Raw genomic sequence first — 13,224 nt, 5'->3', positions numbered from 1 at the left:
GCATATGCTCGCCCAAAGGAAATAATCATAAAATGTGAAAAAAGCAATCGGATGGAGTTTCCTTGTTTTTTGACAGCCACATCAGAAAATTAACCAGGCACACTGTACCAGTTTTATGACACCCATGGGAAAATTGCAACATCTTGGAATTAGACCTAGAAATTTGCCAGAGCATAGGAATGACAAACTGAGAAAAACACAGTTTGCACATGTGGCTCAAAATATGTCTGATTCCTAGAAATCTTATTAGTGAAAAACTAAAGCAACTTACCCAAATATAGGCTTTGTATCTTTGACCAAATCTTCATGTTGCCAATGTCTCTCCTCCCCATATCCCCCATTCCCCAAATCCAGGAGAATATTTTTGCTGTGTACTGTCTGCTATAATGTAGCATGAATTCAAAATTAGTGATCCCATTGCTCAACTGGGATTAAGGCCCTTTGGAGAAGCCCATCAGATCTGATAAAGATACGAGCCCTTTCAAGAGTCTTCCAGATGAAAGAAAATGAAAGAACATTTTATCCATACCTCTGACATGGTTAAAACAAACTACAATGACTAAATTACTAGCTTTTTCTTGTAAAAAACTGATTAAAGGAGGTTTTAAGAAGGAATTTGAAAGACAAGAACATGCTCATAGGAGATACTCATAAAAAGGTGTTTAAAGAGACATGGAATGGGCTTCTGTAGCTAAGGCCAGGATTTGATTCTAAGTGGGACTTGAAATTATGTGGAGAGAGGGCACTTTGGGCAGTGGCATCTCAGGCACCATAGTGGAGATGCTGAAAAACACAAACACGCCAGTACTCAGGGACCAGTCTATAAAGAAGTTTGTAGTAAGAGTGATGGTGGGTAGAATGATATTAACATTTCCAATAGCCAGGCTAAAAAGTGCTCAAAGAAGGTAAAAACTAACACAACTAAAACTGATGCATTCATCAAACAAATGGTTTGCCTTTCATTGACAAATGCATTAGAATATTGTCTGTATAGTAGTCTAAATGCTGGAAGCATCTTCAGTTAGAATTTTGTCATTTTTTTGAGAGGGTGGGGGGTAGGGATAAGGGGAGAGGGAGAGGAGGAGAGAATCTTAAGCAGGTTCCATGCTCAGAGTAGAGCACAATGTAGGGCTCAATCTCAACTCTGAGATCATGACCCCTGCCAAAATCAAGAGTTGGATGCTTAACTGACTGAGCCACCTGGGTGCCCCTCCCAGTTAAAATTTTTGAAAGTCACTCAAAATGATTATCCATTAATAATCCTCATCAGGGGGATCCCTGGGTGGCGCAGCGGTTTGGCGCCTGCCTTTGGCTCAGGGCGCGATACTGGAGACCCGGGATCGAATCCCATATCGGGCTCCCGGTACATGGAGCCTGCTTCTCCCTCTGCCTATGTGTCTGCCTCTCTCTCTCTCTCTCTCTCTCTCTCTCTGTGACTATCATAAATAAATAAATTAAAAAAAAATTTAAAAAAAAAATAATCCTCATCAGAATTGAGGAACAATATGGTATGCTTCCTGATGCATGACGACAGCATGGTGGTAAGTGGCCACTTGAGTCTTGGGACTCAATTTATTGGGATGACAAAGAGGTATCAGGTATAATGGAAACTACATTGGCATCACCTTGCAATCCGTCCTTCATTTTACTGAAAAGTCAAAGGCCTCATGGTACATCGTCTTTAGGGCTCTATTTGATTAGGCATCTACACTTGTTACTTCCCTGACTTCTTCCACTATTCTCCTTCCTGCTCTCCAGCTCCAGTCACTCTGAATTCCTTGGGTTTCTCAAAGACACCAGGAATGGTCTACCTTAGGGCCTTCATGCTGTCTCTTCCCTCTGTCTAGAAGTCTCTGCCCCCAGACATCCACATGTCTTACTCTCTCATCCCTCTCTTTTCTACCCTCTCCCTGAAGCCAATTATTATACTGTACAATTATCTTTTATACCTCCTGACCCCCCCATTCTGCTCTACTGTTTTCTCTTTTTCTTTGTACTCATCATCTCTAAGTCACTAAATTGTTATGCTTATTGTGCTTTAAAAATATTGAAGATCTCCATCTGATAGAAGGTAATCTCCATGAGGGGCAAGGATTTTGTCTTACTCATTGACTTCTACAACCATCTAGAACACTCTGTAGCACAAAACATCAAGTTGTGGGAAAGGAGGAAGATTTTTGGGGGAGGTGGGTTTGAGTTTTGTGGGAAAAAAAAAAGAAAAAATATAGATTATCTACCATATGGATACATTACACTTAACTAGTCTCCTACTGATGAGTATTTGGGATATTTTCATTCTTGTATAAACAATAGTGCAATAAATCAATCTCTCTCTCTTTTATTTGTACATAGTTCATCACTTGAGCAGCAAATAGCTTGTTCCCAGTTTGCCTTTTCCTGCATTTAAAAATATTTTTATCATAAAAACATTCTTGGGCACGAGGGTGGCTCAGTTGGTTGAGCGTCTGCCTTTGGCTTAGTACATGATCCTGGAGTCCTGGGATCAAGCCTCAAGTCAATCTCTTCACTCCTTCTTCCTCTGCTCCTCTCCCCCAGCTCATGCTTTCTCTCGTGCTATCTCTGGCATGCTTTCTCTCTCTCTCTCAAATAAATCAATAAAATCTTAAAAAAAAAGAAAACCCCAACATTCTTGAAGTTCAATTTATTGTGTTTGAAAGGCCTTCTTCACTTCAGGATAATAAAAAGAATTCTCCCATTTTCAGTTCTTTTGTTGTTTCACTTGTTCACATTTAGTATTTGACCCATTAGACTGTTTCTTTCTTTCTTTCTTTCTTTCTTTCTTTCTTTCTTTCTTTCTTTCTTTCTCTTTCTTTCTTTCTCTTTCTTTCTTTCTTTCTTTCTTTCCTTTCTTTCTTTCTTTTTCTTTCTTCTTTTTTTCAGTTGAAGATTACTTATTTATTTGAGAGAGAACAGGAGAGAAAGAGAGAAAGAGAGAATAGGGAATGGGGCAGAGGGAGAGGGAGAGAGAATCTTAAATAGACTCTGAGCACAGAGCCTGATGCAGGGCTCAATCTCATGACCCTTGAGATCACGACCTGGGCTGAAACCAAGAGTTGGATGCTTAACCGACTCTGCAACCCAGATGATCCTAGAATATTTCTGATAACAAGTGTGAGATAGAGATCCACCTGTATATTTTCAACACCTGTACTGAATAATCCATCTTTCACCCACTCTCCCACCGGTTTGTAGTGAACTTGGTTATTTTGGATGGGACAAAATTATGTGGGTCATGGTTTTATAAACATTACAATATTTTTTACAGCAATATTTATTGAGATTTAATTTAGACATTATAAATTCGATCAGTTTGAAGTATTCAACTCAACGTACACTATAATCCAATTTTAGATCACTTTCAGAACTACAGCAAGAAACCTCAGACACATTTGCAGTCACTCCTCATACAAAATATTTTGATGGATTGTATTGAATATGCAAATTTATGTAGAATATGTGCTAAAATGTATTTTTCCCAACATCACGCTCCTTTGGAGTGAGAAAATCAAAGCTCTGGAAATATTGTTAATCTTGAACAGATCTGTCCTGGGATGTTAATGGATTCTATTTTTCTGCAGGGATTACAAAGTAACAGATTTTTAGTTTTTTTAAACTTCTATTTACTCTGTGGTACTTTAGATTTCACAGCTTTTGTGTGAATGTGTACTTTGAATTTGTAAAGCATGAACGTAAGCATGTAGTGTCTTGTGAGATTTTTAGTGATAGAATCCTTTGTTCTTGCTAAACTAGCCATGAAAAATACTTGAAGAAATACTGAACAAATCATTGCAAAAACTGAACTTTTAGATAATGCCCCCACGGATTGATATTCCTTCTTTTTTTTTTAAAAAAAAATAAGATAAACTCATATGTATACAGCCAACTTATAGTTGACAAGGAGCCAAGAATATTTACTTCGTGGAGAAAGAATAGTCTCTTCAGTAAATGGTGTTGGGAAAACTGGCTATTTACACGCAAAAGAATGAAATTGTATCCCTAACTTAACACCCCTCAAAAGATCAACTTGAAATGGATTGAAGACTTAAATATAAGACCCCAAACCATAAAACCTCTAGAAGAAAACATAGGTAAAAAGATCCTTGACATTGGTCTTGGCAACAGTATTTTTGGATATGACACCAAAACACAAACAACAAAAGCATAAAATAAACAAGTGGGGCTACTTCCAACTAAAAAGCTTCTGCCTAGCACAAGAGATATTAAAAAAAAAAAAAACCCTAAAGAATGAGAGAATTGCAAACCATATATCACGTAAGGGGTTAATACCCAAATTATAAAAGGAATTTATACAGTTTAACAGGAAAAAACAAATAATCTTCTTAAAAATGGACAAAGAATCTGAATAGACATTTTTCCAAAAAAGACATACAAACAGCTAACAGGTACATGAAGAGATGCTTAACATCATTAGTCATCAGGAGAGTGCAAGTCAAAACCACAACGAGGTATCGCCTGACATCTGTCAGAATGGCTATCATCAAAAAGAGAAGGGATAATAAATTTTGCTGAGTTTATGGAGGAAAGGGAACCCTTGTGCACTGCTGGTGAGAATGTAAATTGGTATAGCCACTATGGAAAACAATATAGAGATTTCTCAAAAAATTAAAAATACAACTACCGTGTGATCCAGCAACCCTACTTCTGCATATATATATCTGAAGGAAATGAAAACAGGATATCAAAGAGCTATCTGGACTCTCAGGTTCATTGCAGCATTATTTACAATAGCCAAGACATGGAAGCAACCTAAATGTCCATTGACAAATGAATGATAAAGAAAATGTGGTATAGGGATCCCTGGGTGGCGCAGCGGTTTGGCGCCTGCCTTTGGCCCAGGGCGCGATCCTGGAGACCCGGGATCGAGTCCCACGTCGGGCTCCCGGTGCGTGGAGCCTGCTTCTCCCTCTGCCTGTGTCTCTGCCTCTCTCTCTCTGTGTGTGACTATCATAAATAAATAAAAATTAAAAAAAAAAAAGAAAATGTGGTATAAATATAATGGACTACTATTCAGCCATAAAAGGATATCCTGCCATTTGTGACATCATGGATGAACCTTAAAAGCATTATAGTATGTGAAATAAGTCAGAGAAAGACAAATACTGTATGATTCAACTTACATGTTGAAACTAAAACTCTGAATTCATATAAACAGAGAATAGAATGGTGGTTGTCAGCGGCTGGAGGGTGGGGGAAATGGAGAGATGCTGGTGAAATAATTCAACCTCTACTTATAAGCTTAATAAATTTTGGGGATCTAATGTGCAGCATGGTGTCTATAATTAATATTGTCTTGTATATTGAAAGAGAATACATCTTACTGCATGTTATTACTACACACAAAAAATGTTCTTACTACACACAAAAAATGATAATTATGTGAGGTGATGGATGTGTTAACTAATCTTACTTTAATAATCATTTCACAATACATGCAGGTATCAAACCTTTACATTGTAGACCTTAAACTTTCACAATGTTTATGTCACTTGTAGCTCAATAAAGCTGGAAAAAAAAAAAACGTAGATGGTAGAATGTAAAATGCTGCACCGCTGTGCAAAACAGTAAATTAAGTCCTCAAAAAATTTAATCTAGAATTATCATATGATCCAACAATTCCACTTCCGGGTATTTATCTAAAAGAAGAAAAAACAGGGACTAAGATATTTGTACACTCATGCTCATAGCAGCATTATTTACAAGAACCAAAAGGTGGAAGCCACCCAGCTGCCATCAACAGACAAATGGATAGACACAATATGGTACACACATACAATGGAATATTATTCAACCATTAAAAGGAAGGCAATTTCAACCCATTTTACAATTTGGAGGCATCTCAAAAACTTGATGCTAAGTGAAACAAGCTAGTCTCAAAAGAACAAATAATTGTATGATTTTTACCTATACGATGTATCTAAAATAGTCACAGTCGTAGAGACATAAAGTCAAACAGTTGTTGCCAAAGGCTAGTGGGGGGGCTAACATTTAATGAATGCAGAGTTTCAGTTGGTGAAGATGAAAAAGCTCTGGAGACACATGGTGGTGTGATGGTTGTACAACAGTGTGAATATACTTGCTGCCACAGAACTGTACACTTCAAAATTGTGAAGTATATATTATGTATATTTTACCAAAATAAAAAATACTAAGTGAAAAAAGCAAGATATGCTGGGATGCAGGGAATATACTAGTATTTTTATTACTGTGCTGGGTGTTTTCAAACATTGCTTACTTCATCCTTACACTGCTTTTATGCAGTAGATGATATTATCTTCATAAATCTTTATCTTTATAAATAAGAAAATTGAGACTGAGGGCTCACATCCAGACAGCCATAAAGATGGCACAGGCAGGATTTGAACTGAGCTCTTTTTGTCTCCAAACACTCAAATTTTCTCCCACATCATGTGAGGGAAACTGTAATATTACTTCATGACAAAGGGCTGGACTCGATTATTAATTTGACTTGAGAATATATTTTGCCTGGAAGTCATTAGGAAGAAGATAGGTAACTAGGGGTGACCAAAACACGACATATCCTTGGCCTGCAGAGGAAGAGATTTCATAATAGCAGTCTCGGTCCTTCTCACTAGGACTAAGCAAGACAGGGTGGGGACCTGAGGTGTTCATATCCTAGCTGTCTCTGTTGTGTGGTTCCTCAGCTCTGTCCTTGGGCTCCAGTATTCCTCCTCAGAACTGCCTCTCTGGTTGGCCATGGAATACCTTCCTTTCTGTCACTGTGCAGCGTGCAGCACCTCACAAACACACTGGGTTATGACTATCTATTGCTTTTTCTCCACCAAAAGATAAACTCTGTACCACCAACATTTAGGACCAAGGCTAGGCTGCAGTAGAGGCTCACCAAAGTTTGGATGAAGAAAATATTTATTCATCAATATTTCCTTCAAGAACAGCTTGTGATTTTTAAAGCTTTGGCTGCTTTATGTAAAGTGCTATGATGGCACGACAGTGAAAAAAAAATGCTGACATTTGGCAAACATTTTGTAGTCTATAGAGCAACGTTAAGTTCATATCATTTTTCCAAAAGACCCTTTAGTGGTAGGTTGGACTGGGAACTGATGTCTCAAGAAGTCAGGTAGCTTGTCTATGGCCACAAAGCGAGTGTCAGGCCAGAGATTTGAACCCAGGCCTTCAGTTTCATGGATTTTTCTAACAGAGCTGTCTGTTTAATAAATTCAGAAACTCCCGTAGTGAAACGGGCCACTGCATCTACATTTGCCAAAGTTCTATAAAAAGAGTAAACACCATACCTTGCTCTGGGTTGGTGGGTTGCTCCAGGATTCTAAATCCACAAGAGACTGAGGATCTTTCATGAGAGCTTCAGCGAAAAACTTGCTTTGGTACCAGACAGAAAAAGAGATCCAAGTTCTCAGAGGTTTCCAAACAGTTGTGCTAAAAATAATTTTTCTCCTTTAGTCCCAAAGAGCCAGAGGCCCTGGAAGTCATTCATGGGGTGAGGCTCAATCAGGGGCTGGTCAGAATTACAGTTTTGTTTGAGATAAACCTTAAGCTCCCGCTTTCTTTGGTAAGTTTAGAGGTGCTTCCATTTCTGTGTGTCGTGGCCTCTTTTACAGATTTGTTTACTTAAATTTTTCCTTCTTCATTTGTTTTCCACTGAGTGGAAGTTTCAGGAAAAAAATTACTCACTGACTGGAAATTAGTTGTTAACTTAGAGAAAAGAGTCATTTCCTATTTGAAAATTTTCAAGGTAGAATCTTCAAATTCTGGAGATTGGGTGTGGTTTCATGGAATAAACAAGGAGAGGTGGTAAATATTCTTGGCAAATATGGCGGGAAAAGAGTCCATCATCCTATGGAAATGGAAGAGGGTGCTGTGAAATGGAAGAGGGTTATGAGTACTGCACTGATCTTTTCTTTGTTCTCTGTTGAATGGGTAAATGATTGGGTATTTTTGGAAGACTGACATGTCTTTGTTACTGTAGAGAACTGATCATAACAACTCAAAAGGCAGAATGGTTCTCCAAAGCCTGCGACTACTAATCTTCGATGCAATCAATTTCTTTGTTTCCTTCTGATACGTACTTCTCACGTCTCCTTAGCAACAGCAATATATAATTCATGATGTCATTTATGGAAATTCAGTGACTGAAAAATCTTGTTTTTATCTTGCTTTCCCTACCATTCTTCTCAAGCCTTTGAGAATGCTAATCGGAAGAAGTCTTTTCAAAGTTATTGAAGTGGATACTGGTGATAAATTTGACCAAGAAGGTGGATGGGGTTGTCACCCAGATAAACTTCATTTTGCCCTAGCCATCCACCCTCCCATCTGGAGGAAATGGTTTTTTGAATTTGTTGGCTATCCAAAATATGATGCTATCACAAGGTAGTGAAAACCATACCTTGGGCACAGAGTGAGACAGTTTTTTGTTAAATTAGAGTAGGATCTTTTATTTTCAATTGAGTAAATTTGACATGTAGCATTGTTGCAGTTTAAGGTGTAAAGTGTGTTACTTGATATATTTATATATTGTAATATGATTGTTGTTGTTATATTACATAATTATAGCACAATAATATTGCCTATATTTATTATATTGTGCTTTAGATCTTTAAGACTTACTTACTGCTCGTTATAAGTTAGTCCCCTTAAACATCATCAGTTTTCTACCCCTCCTCCTCTGATAACCATCATTTTATAGAGTATGATCTTAATCAGATGGAGACCCTGAGCTTGTCTTCTCATCTTCAAAATGAAATATCTTCCATTATTTCTAAGTTTTCTCACAGTTCTTTATGTTCTCCAACAAAGTGCTTCTGCCTGATGAGACGGAACTCATAAAAAATGCCACATCTATACATATGGATAGAGATACAAGTCACTTTGAAGGAGATATTTATTGAGAGAAGTCACTCAAGTGCCATGCATACAAGGAGGCACTTGGTAGTAGCTCAATGATTTCTCCTCTCACGGATTTTTAGCTGGAGAGGTGTTGGGATTATTTGCTTAAAGCACCTATCGTCTTCTAGAAGGAAGGAACCAGGGGTCCAATTCTCTTCCATGATGCAAATTTAGAGAGATTAGTCATGAACTATAGGGTTGGCCTGGTTGAAAGCCTGTTATCAAGAAAGGACATGGTAGTTCACAGAAGGGAATTGACCAGGAGGTAAGTGGGAATCTGGGCAAAAAAATCTAAAGGATTTTGGGGTGGTGGCTTTGGTATAGTATATAAATGAGGCTGCAAGCTTGTCTACTTTTGGTCATTCTGTCGGGGCAGATATCCTTTGGGGGACTGTGGTGAAACACACTGTGGTGAATTAAAAGGATTATTATATTGAAACTTAGTAAGGGGGAATTACTGGGGTCAACAAGAGCATACCCTACAAAAGCCTCTACTGCAATGTGCATGACTAGTGCTCAACAGTATCACCATTTGGTGGCTAAATCAATGGGAAGGGTGGACAATCAAAGATTTTGTTTTGTATGTTTTACCTAAGTTGGGAGTAAGAATGGCCTCTCTGAGCCAAGCAAGCCCCTAGAATTCTTAGATTGTTCATGGAAGGAAGGATTTAGGTCTTGGGTAATCTATGTGCTAATGAAAGCAAATGGGGTCCTAGCAATTCACTGAAAGCAAAGAAAGGAATGACCATAATGAACTTCAACAGGCAAAGCAGGTCATTGGGGTAAAATGCTTCAGTTAGTTCAGTGCCAGGAGAACATCACAAAATAACCCTTTGTCATGTGTAAGACAGCTTTGACTCTCTGTCTTAAAGGAATCTTCCCACTCCCTATACTGAAGGGTTTGAACTGGCTAAACTAGAAAACCAGTCTTTATGAGCTTAATTTCAGGTATTTCATCCTTTGGATGTGTTAATTTATATAAAGATGTGACTTCTTAATGGTTTTTTCTCATTCACTCTTTGAAATAGCACAATCTTTGTCAAAGAACTTAGAAATAGTTTCTTGACTTCCAAAAGAGACAGAGGTATTCTTATGTTACTGGCCTTCCATCGCCAACTATTGATACAATTTACGGGTATTTATATCTGCTTTCTTGTGTCATTTGCAGCTCCCTTAATTTCCCTTTAATGTTTGATGATAAAGTTTCTTGTATTGTTAACGTATCACACTATTTTTTCTGTTCTGCAATATTAGATTTTAAAAATAATTTTTCATCTGAGATAACTCATTATAATCTGTATCTTCTCAGACATATTCGTCACAAAGAGAACTAGCCTTTGAAATTGTCTCCTAGAGCAGTCGGAGCTCTGATGGAGCTAAAGCTTGTTAGTGACTATCTCACTCAGCATTTTTGATGCTTTTTTTAGAGACAATGGTGAAAGTGATGGGTAAAATAATATGTTGAAGTCAGTATTAGCTTAGAGTAAAAAAAAAAAAATCAGATTCTATTTTTACCTTCCAGTCATGCCAAGGCCAAGGTCTTCCTCTATTTTTCCTATGCAGAGAAGTTTTTTCTCTCATCTTGTGCTTTTGTTTTCCTGTAGCCTTAACTCACTTTTCAACTGAAATCAGTTCAATCTAAGCCAATCCAAACAATGTCCACAAAGCATCTAACAATGTGCTGGTTCAGCTCTCAAGAAAAGGGTTCAGGTTTGTAGTTTTGCCAATTTTCTTGGTGTAAATATTCCCACAATGGGGGTGCATGTATTTTTTTTTTATTTAACATTTTCGTTTTCTTTGGGTAGATACTGAGTGGTGAAATTATGAGATCATGTGATATTTTTAATATTTTGAGGAACCTCCATACTGTATTCTGCAGTGGCTGCACCAATTTACTATTCTCACCAACAGTTCACAATGGTTCCTTTTTCTCCACATCCTTGCCAGCATTTGTTATTTCTTGTCTTTTTTATTTTAGCCATTCTGATAGGTGTAAGGTGATGTCTCATTGTAGTTTTGATTTGCATTTCCCTGATGATTAAAAAAAACAAAACAAAACCAAAACACCTCCCATCATGGCCGGTTTCAAGCCACCTGACCTTGACCAAATGCAAAGTTGGGAAGATGTGTGCAGAACTGGCCATTTTGCTGGGTACTAGAATTATTTTTTTAAAAAGGTTCTAGCTGATACAATAAGCAATTATATGCTAGGACATTATATCATTACTTCCCTTAATCTTCACTATAACCTCTTGAGGTGAGTAATTTTATCATTTCCTTTTTATAGATGAAGACTATAAGTAGTCTGATTCATAGTTGGCTCACCAGCCACCATACCATATACCACCCTAGGGTGTGGCTAACTTTACAAGATCAGGTTCCTGCATCCAAAGAGCTTTCAGGCAGGTGGAATGCACACCTGACCCCTCCCCTCCCTGGAGTACTGGATTCTGTCTGGAATCTAATCTCTTTTTTGCTCCTGTGCCTTGCTTATTTTATGTCCTCTGGCTTGCAAGTTCCTGCTAACCATGTCTTCCCCATATCCCTTTCTTCATCTGCTCACATTTTTTATCCTTAATCATTGCTTTGTCCAGAAAGTCTCCTTGATAGTTCAGAAAGTCTCCCTGATGCTCCCCATCAGGTACAGCCTTATCTTCCCTTGAGCCCTCCTGACACATTATTTGGACCTTTCTTATGCTCATTGGCTCATGCATTCTCAATTAGGTCTATTAATTCAGCATATAAGCAGATTAGGTCAAAGTATTTATATTTTTCAAAATGTCTATGCGTAATTCTGATGGACAGCCAGGTTTGGGGAATGATCTAATCTTCTCTTGTTGAAATGATGGCCTGCTTTTTAGTCCTTCCAAACAGCAAAGTTCCAGGGATACAAATCCGGTTTTCTCCCTCTTTCATCTTGTTCTCCTATTCATTACCTCATCAAATATTTATTGAGCTGTTACTACATGGTAGCTATTGAATTCTTGGACTGGTATTCAAGGGAGAGTAAACATAAAGCCCTTATAGGGGAAAAGTCTAGTGAAGAAGACAGACACTCATCAAATAATCACAGAACTATGTTTAGTAAGATGTTATTTTGGACTTCCCATCATCTTGGAGTTTCAATTTAGGATTCAAAACAAATTATAATGGGCAATCAATGTCCACACATCCATTTAAGACTTGCTAAAAACAGCTGGATCTGATACTGTCCAGCATCTACTTCCCATCCATGTAAGAGAAAACTAGAAGTTCCAAAATGATTCGTGGCTGAAAAAAACTTTCAAAGTAGAGACCTATTAGCTGATAAGAGAGTGCTGAGGAGCTCTTCCCTCCTTTCCTGTGAGGAAGGTAAGGGAAGAGTGATACTCTGTGGCCAAATGGCAAGGACCCCAAGAGATCACTGATAGTGTGAAAGTTGCTTGCAAGAAAGAAGCTAATAATTCTCAGTTAGATATTTAACTAAACCATAAAGCTGTAAGCCTTGCAGCTTTCATGGGATCAGAGAAATGTGATAAACAGGTTCTAGGGGAGCTTAACCCACCCCTGGAGGTTGATGTCCTATGGAATCATAGAAATGAGAGAATTATAGTTCTATAAAGGCAGAAGGCTGTCAGAGAAGGGAGCCAGTGTAGGGGTAGCCATTATTAGAGAGGCAAGGGTTCATGAGTTTCCTAAGAAATAGATGGTACTAAGGATCCAGCTGGAGTTGGGCCATCTAGATGGGACTCTATACTAGGACAAAGTCCTCTTAGATCAAGGAAGACAGTAAGAAGCCACTGAGTATATCACGAGTACAGAAGCTCAGGCTGGTGTAGGCCAATGCAAAATACCAAACAAAGAGTGGATCACCCATTCAGGGGACTGTATAATATGGATGTCTCTCAAAAAACTTCCAATGATCCTGGGAATATGTTTAATTAGAGATAGCTGGCATTTGAAGACTTGGAGCACCTGTATGTGGCAGGAGAGAACCATACAAAGAGCACATATTGAGCAAAAATACTTTGATCGTGTTTATCTAATTCTTTTATACTCTGATCTGATCTAGACATGTTCAAAGTGGAAGGAGGGAGAGGAGATGGGGGAAGAGTGAAAAATCCTAGCAGATCCTGAGCTGAAGGCATGGAAAGGGAACAGGCTGTGTTTTGGACATGAAATGAAAGTTATGATTTAGATATGTCTTTTTAATATCTGGAAATGAGTCACAATTAAATAATGAAACTGGGTCATGTAACTGAAAATGACCAGAAAGTTAAGGAATTTGCTTGAGATGTCATGAAAGGACAGGGAAGAAAGATC

The 13,224-nt window shown here is 38.1% G+C and overlaps 1 protein-coding gene across 5 annotated transcripts in view; it reads right to left on the bottom strand.

Annotated features, from left to right (window-relative positions):
* The window catches only part of C1QTNF7 (C1q and TNF related 7), a 106,058-nt gene that overhangs the window by 10,655 nt on the left and 82,179 nt on the right, over positions 1-13,224 (bottom strand). The window contains exon 1 of one of the 5 annotated variants that reach the window (XM_055326898.1): positions 7,314-7,434. The exons of the other annotated variants lie outside the window; for them this stretch is intronic. The gene's annotated coding sequence lies outside the window, so the exon portion shown is untranslated. Of the gene's footprint in view, positions 1-7,313; positions 7,435-13,224 lie in introns of those variants that run through there. 5 annotated transcript variants of the gene reach the window in all.

Source organism: Nyctereutes procyonoides, unplaced genomic scaffold (genome assembly GCF_905146905.1).
Source record: "Nyctereutes procyonoides isolate TBG_1078 unplaced genomic scaffold, NYPRO_anot_genome, whole genome shotgun sequence".
Taxonomy (NCBI): Eukaryota; Metazoa; Chordata; class Mammalia; order Carnivora; family Canidae; genus Nyctereutes; species Nyctereutes procyonoides.
This window is presented reverse-complemented; position numbering and strand designations above follow the sequence as displayed.